Here is a 10,349-nt window from a genome sequence, read left to right as displayed (position 1 = left end):
AGCACCCCAAAACCTTTACCTCGTCTTATAAGACTTTAATAAACTTCCTCTACTCAAATCATAATTAATTCATGAAAGAGTATTAAAAATTAACCTCATGGAACCATTATCAAAATTAATTCCACATATAGACAACCAAGAATTCATAACCTTTAATTAATCATACCATATCCAATTGATAAGAAAATCACTTATACATCACCCACAACCATAGTCATATACTTATATCTCAAACATGTCTCATACACAATATACGAAAATCACAATGTATAACCAAATAATTAAGCTCAGTCTTCTCTATACATGATACCAAGTTCTTGATACATTCCTAATCATGCTTCTAAAGGCAAGATTTCGTAACTTGTACGTACTTTGAATAAACAAATTGGTAAAGCATTTTTCCAATTAAAAACACCTTCTATGAGGTCCTCTCCTAAATCAAACCACAAAATTTCAGTCAATACCCAAACAACCAAATTTACAGCAATATAACTTGATTTAAAACTCATTAAAACTTCCTTAAATTTGAAAAACATTTTTTATGCTCAATTAATCAATAGAAATTCAATAGGAACAAAACCTCCAATTTAATTGATCATAAGAACCCTAAAATCCCAATTTTAATAAATTAGAACCCTTGGCTTTATAATCACAAAATTTAAAAATTTATAACATAAATAAAATCTGAAATTATAAGTTTAAGCTATCAAAAACATGAATTTGATACTCTAAATATAATCCTTATACCACAAAATCAAAACCCAAAACTAATACATTAAAATTCATACAAGCAGACAAATAAAACAAAGGGGGAAGGAGAAGAGATAGCCACGGTGGCTGGGCTGGTAGTCCGCCGGCGAGCAGGGGCGGTAGCGCCGGAATCCGGCGGGCAGGGGTGGCAATCCGAGCAAGGAGGCAGTGAGTTAAAACTCATGTAAAGAGGAAAAAGAAGAAAAAAAAAAGAAAAGAAAACTAAAGGAAAAAGAAAAATAAAGGAAAAATAAAGAAATAAAATAAAGAGAAGAGAATTTACTAACCTTTTTGTGTGGGAAAAATTTTGGGGATGTATGGGATATTTATAGGAGAGAGAGTTGTAGAATAAGTAGGAAGATTGGGGCTCATGAAATTGGGCCAATTAAGTGAATAACAATGGACTAGGCTTTGTTTGTTTGAACACAAATTGTAGAATGAAAGTGCATAAGATAATTTGTACCAAAATAATTTTCGACCCAAATTAATAATCTGAAACTTTTGAAATTAAATTCCGAAAAAATACAAATAAATATTATAAATAAAATAAAATTTCATTTATAAAATATTTAAAAATACGGGGGATTACAATTTTGAGATAATCCAAAGGGCGTTCCATTTTTGGAAGAGCGCTAGAAGGTCGTATTATTATGTCATCGTCTACTAACTGAAAGGTCATAAATATTTTTTTTATCCAAAATAGGGCACAATTAAGACTTTTAAGATTGACCAACTAAAAAGAAAAAAAAAAAAGAAGTTATACATGAGACGGAGAAAGTACCTTATAATTAAATTGATGTGATGTTTCCTCAAAAAAAAAAATAATGTGATGTGAGTTGTGGTTGTACATAACCCCGACCAAGTGAAACATTTCATCGTTTCTTCTACAGTTTTACTACTATAACTAAAGACTTTGAGGGTAATTATAAGAAAAATGGCAAATTACTAAGATTAAATCAATCGCTCTGTGTATGTGTATCGGTGTAAAAAGAAAGGAGAAGCGGCTTTTTTTTGTTGGAAATTATTGAAAATTGCACCCAAAAAAAAAATAATCATGTTGCTATATAAAAAGTGAGAATTCTATTATGAAAAGGCAAAAGTACACTGAACGAGTTAATTAATCTAAAAATTGATTGTGATTCTATTATATCTAAATCTTATCTAAAGATATGTACAAGTCAATTAACAAAAAAAAAAAAAAAAAAAAAAAAAAAAAAAAAGAAAGAACGAAAGAAAGAAAGAGAAGCTTTTTTATCAATATCGATCAATTTATATAAATATCTAACAAACTTCCATATTAAAGAAGAGCGAATTTCAAATCCATATGGTACATGAGTTGAATTTTTTCTTCAAATTATTATATGAGCATAAAATTATTTTTATTTTTAACTTTTCTAGAATCTATACTACTACACTAAAGTAATCCTAAAACAGTTCCTAATAATAAATATGTCAAAACCACAAAAAAATATTTTATGTCTTTTTTAAATAGTTCATTGAACAGGTAATGTACAAGGAAAAAAAAAAACCTCATAACAAACAAAGAGTAAAACTAGTGTTGTGCCCATACGATGTCCCAATATCAAATTATTTGGGATATATTTTGGGAGTAAATATTTGATGGGCGTTAGAACGGTTGCACATTACACACTCAATCAAATTCACTTATAAACAAACATCCTAAAAACCAAGCATAATGACAAGTAAGAGTTTGGTCCACAAGGAACGGAGATACGGTTGCTAAAGATTTTAACACTTAAGCTAACTCGAAGTCTTTGGTGAATTGGGGGTTCGTCAAGTAGACAAACAAATTATGGTTCTAAAACGATGTATTAAAGACACTAGAGAATGAGATTCACTCAACCAAGACAATTAGGCAAACGGAGAGTAAAATAGACAAGATATAACAAGGACTACTATATGTAAGATTATAACCTCATGCAATTAGGAAATGACTCACACTACTAAACTTAGATTTTTCATTAGTTTAGCAATAGAAGATACATAATCAAGTCGCAATAAGTAATGTCATGCTTCATTCACATTTTCATGTCAAACTAAGCATATCATGCTATCAAACTCCTAAATTAACGGTAACTAATCCTATCATGAAGAACTAACAAGCAATCTCATACAATCAACTTAGATTCCTCATTAGTTTAGCAATAGAAGATACATAATCAAATTGCAATAAGTAGTGCCATGCTTCATTCACATTTCCATGTCAAACTAAGCAAATCACGCTATCAAGCTCCTAGATTAAGGGTAGCTAATCCTATCATGAAGAACTAACAAGCAATCTCATACAATCAATTTAATTGCGATACAAACATCAATGCTACTCCTACATTTGCATAATTAACCTAAAAGGTTGAGCTTCACCCAACCCCTAGCAATAAGACTACTCACAACTCATATTCATCAACATGCAAACAAGTATTACAGTTCTAACTACTTCAATAATTGGGGAAATGTGGTTAACAATTGAATTCACTATCATCCAACAACAAATTATCAAGAACTAAAAGGATTCAAGTAACATGTAAATACCAAATAAAATCTGAAATTAAGTAGAAGAAGGTTGAAGAAATTACTAATTGAAGCTTCAAATGTTGGATACAAAGTGCCAAACTTTGTAAATAATTCTTGAATTTCACTAATACAATGATTTGATTTGATTTGATGAAAACTAAGCTAAATTAACTAAAAGGAATGTTTCAAACTAAGAGAGATTTCTGAAAACTAGGCTACTATTGTATAATTACAAAATGAGCTAAAGGGGAAGTATTTATACTCCCCGAAACACATAGGAAAATCCGTCAAAGTAAGACGGATTTCCAGCGAGGAGCGCCTGCTCTTGGGTGCTACACGCCCTCTCCAGCTTGTTCACTGAAAGGCAAAATCAAAAGTTCTTAGGAGGAGCGCTCGCTCCCCTGTTCCACAGCATAGACAGAATTGAACTTCAAAGGGAGGCACTAGTAGAAAATACGTAATGGCAAGCGGTTTTGAACCGCATGGGCTTAGGGGGCTTGCCATTAGCCATTTAAATGGCAAGCGGTTCAAAACCGCTTGCCATTACTAGAGAAAGGGCAGTGGTTTTGGCTCCAAACCGCTGCCCATTATGGGTATAAAAAATTAATTTTTTTTTTTGGTTTTTTCATATTAATTGATACACAAACCAAACATATGTAAAAACATTGATATTTTTTATTAATTAATTGTTGTAATATTACATTTCAATAAAAAAAAGGAGTACAGTAGTAAAAAAATAATTATAATAAAATTAGTTAACACTATTCTTAAAAAAATCAATTACTCCGTCACTTGTTGTTGCTCTCGTTCCACCACCAGCCACCACCGAAGCGCACCACCGATTAAACCACCTGCACATACAATCAAAATGAGATATGAAATTAAGTTTTAAAAAAAATCTGAAATTTTAAATCTATTCCAAACACACACAATACACACACATGACAACAAATTTTTTCACCCAAAAATCCGAAATCAAACCCACAAAATCGAAATTTAAATTCGAAATTAAAATTAAAATCCCAATTTTTTTCACCCAAAAATCCTAAATCAAACCCACAAAATCGAAATTAAAAATTTTCACCCAAAAATCTGAAATCAAACCCACAAAATCGAAATCAAATTATAATTTGTCACCCAAAAATCCGAAATCAAACCCACGAAAATCGAAATCAGAAATAAAATTAAAAATTTTCACCCAAACATCCGAAATCAAACACACGAAAGTCGAAATCAAACCCATAAAATTGAAATCAAATTTAAATTAAAATTGAAACTCACGAAAATCAAACCTAAACCCAAGTTGATGTGGGGGCTGAGAGAGGAGATGAGAAAGAAAAGTTGGTGGTGCTCACTGGATGATGTTGTTGTTGGTGTTGCGGGCTGATGATGCTCGGTTGGATGCTTAGTGGGCGTTGGCCGGTGGTTGTAGTGGAGAAAGAGAAGGAGATGAAGAGAGGAGAGTAAGTGATCGAGAATGGAGGGGAAAGGGGAGAGAGGAGAGATGAGAGAGAAGGAGGCGTGAGAAATGAGGGGAGAGGAGAGGAGATAGAAGAAAGAGCCTGAGGGGAGGAGAGAGAAGGAGGCGTGAGAAATGAGGGGAGGCAGGAGAGAGAATAAGAGGTGTGAAAATAAGAGAGGGGAACTCGCCTTTTAGGGTTTTTAGCAAATGGCAAACGGTTCAATGTCCAAACCGCTTGTCATTTACATTTTGGCAAGCGGTTCACCCAAAACCGTTTGCCATTAGCTTATTTCGGGTTTTTTGAAAGGTGTTTTTGGAAGCCGAATTTAATAACCGCTTGCCATTTGGGGCTTCCCATTAACTTTTTTCTACTAGTGAGGAGCGCCAGCTCCAAGGTGGGAGCACGCCTGCTCCTCCCTGCTTCAGTGTTAAGGCAGAATGACTTAGAGCAACATGGAGCACCCGCTCCAAGGGTCGAGCACGCCCGCTCCTCACAAGGATGGAGACTTGGGCAGAATGTCTTCAAAACGATGGAGCGCCCGCTCCAGTAGGGGTGCACGCCCGCTCCTTCTGGAGCGGGCTCTCCCTACACTTTGCTTCGAGCCATGAACATCCTTCTAGGCTTGGGTGCTTGACAAATTGAGATATATCACCTACAAACACATGAACAAACACATACAAGGAGGGGGCGAGGCCAGGATACGACATTTTCATTCAAAAACGGTTTAGAAAGAGGGGAAAAGATTGCAAAACCAGGTTTAAATTAACACAATAAGTAGTCAAATAAACCACTTATCAATATTCCAAAATATATTCCTAGGATAATTCACAATATATTCTTTGCTATATTTTCACAATATTTACTCCCAAAATATATCCCAATACAACTCTTAACATATCCTTCAATGATACAAATCATATTTTATAAGAAACATAATCCTTTTTGATTTAGGATCTTTTGAGATAAGATACTATTAATGAATACTTCCTCTGTTCTTTTTTACTTGAACTGTTTCTTTTATCACGCTTGCCAATGCAAAACTTTAGTGATCAATAACTTTAATTCTTCATAAATAAAAATTATAAAAGTTGTATATAACGATAGTACTTACAGAGACGTACGAATCAAAAAAGATATCATATGAATATATTTTTCCTTACATATCATTCACAAAAGACGGACAAAGGAGAGGTGAAGACTAGTGTAAAAGTCAAAGCGGGTCAAGTAAAAAAGAATGGAGGAAGTATATTTTTGAAACATACTTCGTATGTGAGAAAATAATTGTGTTTTAGTTCAATTAGTAGGATTTTATGTCAAAAATGCATTATTTGACAACTTTTTGTCCAAAACCACCATATTTTTTTTGTCCACAAGGAACTTCAAAAGGGGTTCTCATTGTTAACCACTTTTGAAAAAGAATTTCAGACATTGTTGGTTTAATATGTGGCTTTGGGTGAGATTTAGGGTTTTAAGGGGCGATGAATAGGGGAGGGGGTCGTTTCGGGGTGGAACGGGGTATGGGGAAATCGGGGAAAGGTGGTGTCGGGTTGGGGAAATTAGGGAAATGGTGGCGGCAGGGTTCGGGAAATCGAGGAGAGGGTGTTCATGGGAAATGGAGTGGGGTGGGTGGGGGTTTGGTGGCGTGGGAGGCTGATAGGCGCTGGCTAGCCGGGGGTGGGGGTCAGTCGACTAGTGATGGGGGGTAGTGGTGGCTAGGTTGGTGGTTTTTTTTAAAAAAAAAAAATATTAAAAGTTTTTTTAATTAATTATTTAAATAATATTAATAAGAACCAATAATTGAGTGCCACATTATGAAATAATTAACCTTAATGGCTAATGAAGTTGATGCCATTAGTCATTAAGCGCATGTTGTGACATTTTCGTAAAACTGAGGACTTGTTTAATTCACCTTATATTTGCTTATCTGAACTGGTCTCTGATCTGATCTGGCCCAAATGTCAGATTTGACCAAAGTTTGACCTTAAATATACGATAATCTATACGGAAAAAATATATCAAGTGGCCGGGCGTTAGAACGGTCGCACATTCCACACTCAATCAAACACGTTTATTAACAAACACCTTACAAACCAAGCATAATGACAATTAAGAGTTCGGTCCACAAGGAACGAGATATGGTTGCCAAAGATCTGAACACTTAAGCTAATTCAAAGTCAATGGTGAATTGGGGTTCGTCAAGAAGACAAACAAACTATGGTTCTAAATCAATGGATTAAGGACACTAGGGAATGGGATCCACTCAACCAAGGCAAATAGACAAACGGGGAGTGAAATAGATAAGATATATCAAGGACTATATGTAAGATCAACCTCATGCAATTAGGAAACAACTCACACTACTAAACTTAGATTCCTCATTAGTTTAGCAATAGAAGATACATAATCAAATTGCAATAAGTAATGCCATGCTTCATTCACATTTCCATGTCAAACTAAGCATATCATGCTATCAAGCTCCTAAATCAAGGGTAGCTAATCCTATCATTGAAGAACTAACAAGCAATCTCATATAATCAATTTAATTGCAATACAAACATCAATGCTTCTCCCACATTTGCATAATTAACCCAAAAGGTCGAGCTTCACCCAACCCCTAGCAAGAAGACTACTCACAACTCATATTTATCAACATGCAAACAAGTATTAGGGTTCTAACTTCTTCAATAATTGGGGAAAAGTGATTAACAATTGAAATAACTATCATCCAATAACAAATTATCAAGAACTAAGAAGATTTAAATATCATGCAACAACAAATAAATCAGAAATTGAATGGAGAAAAGTAGAAGGAAGTTACTAATTGAGGCTTGAAATTGTTGAATACAAAGTGCCAATCTTGAGAAACAAACTTGAAACCAACTATTACAATGATTGAATTGATGAAAATTAAGCTAAATTAACTAAAAGGAATGTTTCAAACTAAGAGGAGTCTCTAAAAACTAGGCTATTTTTGTCTCTCCCACAAATGAACTAAAGGGGAAGTATTTATACTCCCCGAAACACATAGGGAAATCCGTCAAAAGAAAACGGATTCCCAGTGAAGGAGCGCCCGCTCCACGGCCAGGAGCGCCCGCTCCAGAATGTTGCGCGCCCTCTCCAGCTGTCTTCAGAATACATACAATTTTAAAAGTTTGAGGAGGAGCGCCCGCTCCACGGCCAGGAGCGCCCGCTCCTCACAGGGTGCACTTGACATTAAGTTTGGCAAAAACTTGGCAGAAGGTTTGGAGCGCCCGCTCCTGAGGGGTGCACGCCCGCTTCAGCTGGAGCGCCCTCTCCATTCTCAATTTTCCTTGCCTTGAACACAAACCATGCACCGAATGCTTGCCAAATTGAGTCCATAGACCTGCAAAACATGGACAAACACAAACCAAGAGGGGGAAAGCCGAGACAAAACATTTTCATTCAAAAACGGGTTAGAAAGAGGGGAAATGAATGCAAAATCGGGTCCAAATTGACACAATAAGTGGTCAAATAAACCACTTATCAGAATGTTTCCAAATTGGGTGTCGAAAATGATGATATGGTAGAGGGAGGTGTTAATATTTGTGGCAAGGTGGATCAGAAGTTGTCTTAGAGGAAAACCATTAAGTGGAATCCGAGGTCGGATAAGTACTTGTTTGCTATTTGTTTGTCGGGGTAAATGTCGAATCATTTGATTTGCCTGGAGAAGTATATGTTTTTTGCAGCTCTTTTGGATCGAATTTTGGTTGTTCCGAGTCATAATAATGCTCTAGTAAATCTCAAGGGAAGTAGGGAAGGGTAGCAGGGTGGCTACGGTGGTTTGGGACGGGCGGTAGAGGTGACTGATAGTGTGTCGGCTTCCATGGAGTTGAGGGGCAGGGAAGAGGGCAAGGTAGGGGGAAAGGAATGAAAGAGGAAAGAGGAAATGCAAGTGATAAAAATACAAAGTAAAAAGTTTTTTTTAAAAAAATTTAAAAATTATTTTTAGGCCAATCATAGCACGACACATGGACAGACAACCTGTTATAGAAGGTGGATGACCTGTTGGGCCTGATAAAATAGTATGGTGTGTAAAGATGGGATTGATCAGCTATAATCGAAAGGTGGGATTAATAGAATAAGACCAGCGAAATGTTGGATTATTAGAATCAAATTTTCCTTTTTTTTTTTTTTAATTTTGTTTGATTTTTTTTTTAATTTTTTAAAAAAAGTTTTTTTTAACCAATTAACTTGTGACATGGGTCACTTTAATTTTTTTTTTAAAAAAAATTCAACCGATCATCGATAATCGAGATTGAAAAAAGTAAACACCTCCCAAAGTTCGAATTATTTCAAAATAATCCAAAATTGAGATTATTAAAGAAAATATAGCAAAGTTAAGATTATTATTTACGGAGTACAAATTTTCCTAAATAAGATAAAAAAAATATATTTATCTAGTGATATTTATATTATAATTGTAGAGTCATTTAATGAGAGCCTTCCAAATCCCCAATCCTCATCTCCCATGCATTTTTTTTTTAATAAAGGAAAAAAAACTGCCAATCCCACTACTTTATTTTATTCTTTTTTATCATTTTTTTTAAAATAAAACCAATAACTACTCATTTACCATTTTTTTTTCTTTTTCTTTTTTTTTTTATGGGACTACTACTAACATGTCACTTTTTTTTTTTTTTTTTTTTTTTTTTTTTTTTTTTTTTTTTTTTTACTCTAAGTCCCCGACCCTTCAATTACAGTACTCTAAATCCCCAACCCTTCAATTATATGCATTTTTTTAGGGACTACCCTCCAAACATTTTCCATTTCTTTAATCATCAAAACCAAAAAGAAAATGTACAATACGTTTTTGTGTAACTGGCCTCAGCGAATAACTACTTGCAACAGAACAAAGTATGTAACTCCTATAGCAAGACGCTAACCCATATGACACTAACTGAGTAACACGAGTAACCCCTATAACACTAAACGGGTAACCTCTATAACTTTGAAAAAGTAAACCCCATAATAGCATTGTGTGGCCACCGACATAAAAGAGTAAGACCCTGTTTTTTGAGTTTCTAAGCTTTGCTTAGAATATCATATTTCAGCATAGCACATCAGGTGTCAGCACATTATTAATACGATTATTATTAATACTCAGTACAATAGAAAGTATGTACCTCCTACAGCAAGACGCAAACCCATATGACACTAACTGAGTAACACAAGTAACCCCTATAATACTGAACGGGTAACCTCTATAACTTTGAAAAAGTAAACCCCATAATAGCATTGTGCGGCCACCGACATAAAAGAGTAAGACCCTGTTCTTTGCTTAGAATATCATATTTCAGCATAGCACATCAGGTGTCAGCACATTATTAATACGATCATTATTAATACTCAATACAACAGAGCTAATTAGGGTTCAACATAGCTAATAAGGGTTCAACAGAACCGACCAATCCAAAACCGACCATTACAACTCAAGACTAAATTACAACATCAAAATCAACTTTCCACATTTTAAATATATTTTTCCTTATATATAAGTTACGGAGTAACAACTTACGACAAAAGAAGCGGGAAAAAGATGACATTGTCGGCTTGGCGCGCAGAATAAACAAGTTTTAACAAAGA

The sequence above is a fragment of the Chenopodium album genome, chromosome 8, assembly GCF_948465745.1.
Source record: "Chenopodium album chromosome 8, dcCheAlbu1.1, whole genome shotgun sequence".
Classification (NCBI taxonomy): Eukaryota; Viridiplantae; Streptophyta; class Magnoliopsida; order Caryophyllales; family Amaranthaceae; genus Chenopodium; species Chenopodium album.
This window is presented reverse-complemented; position numbering follows the sequence as displayed.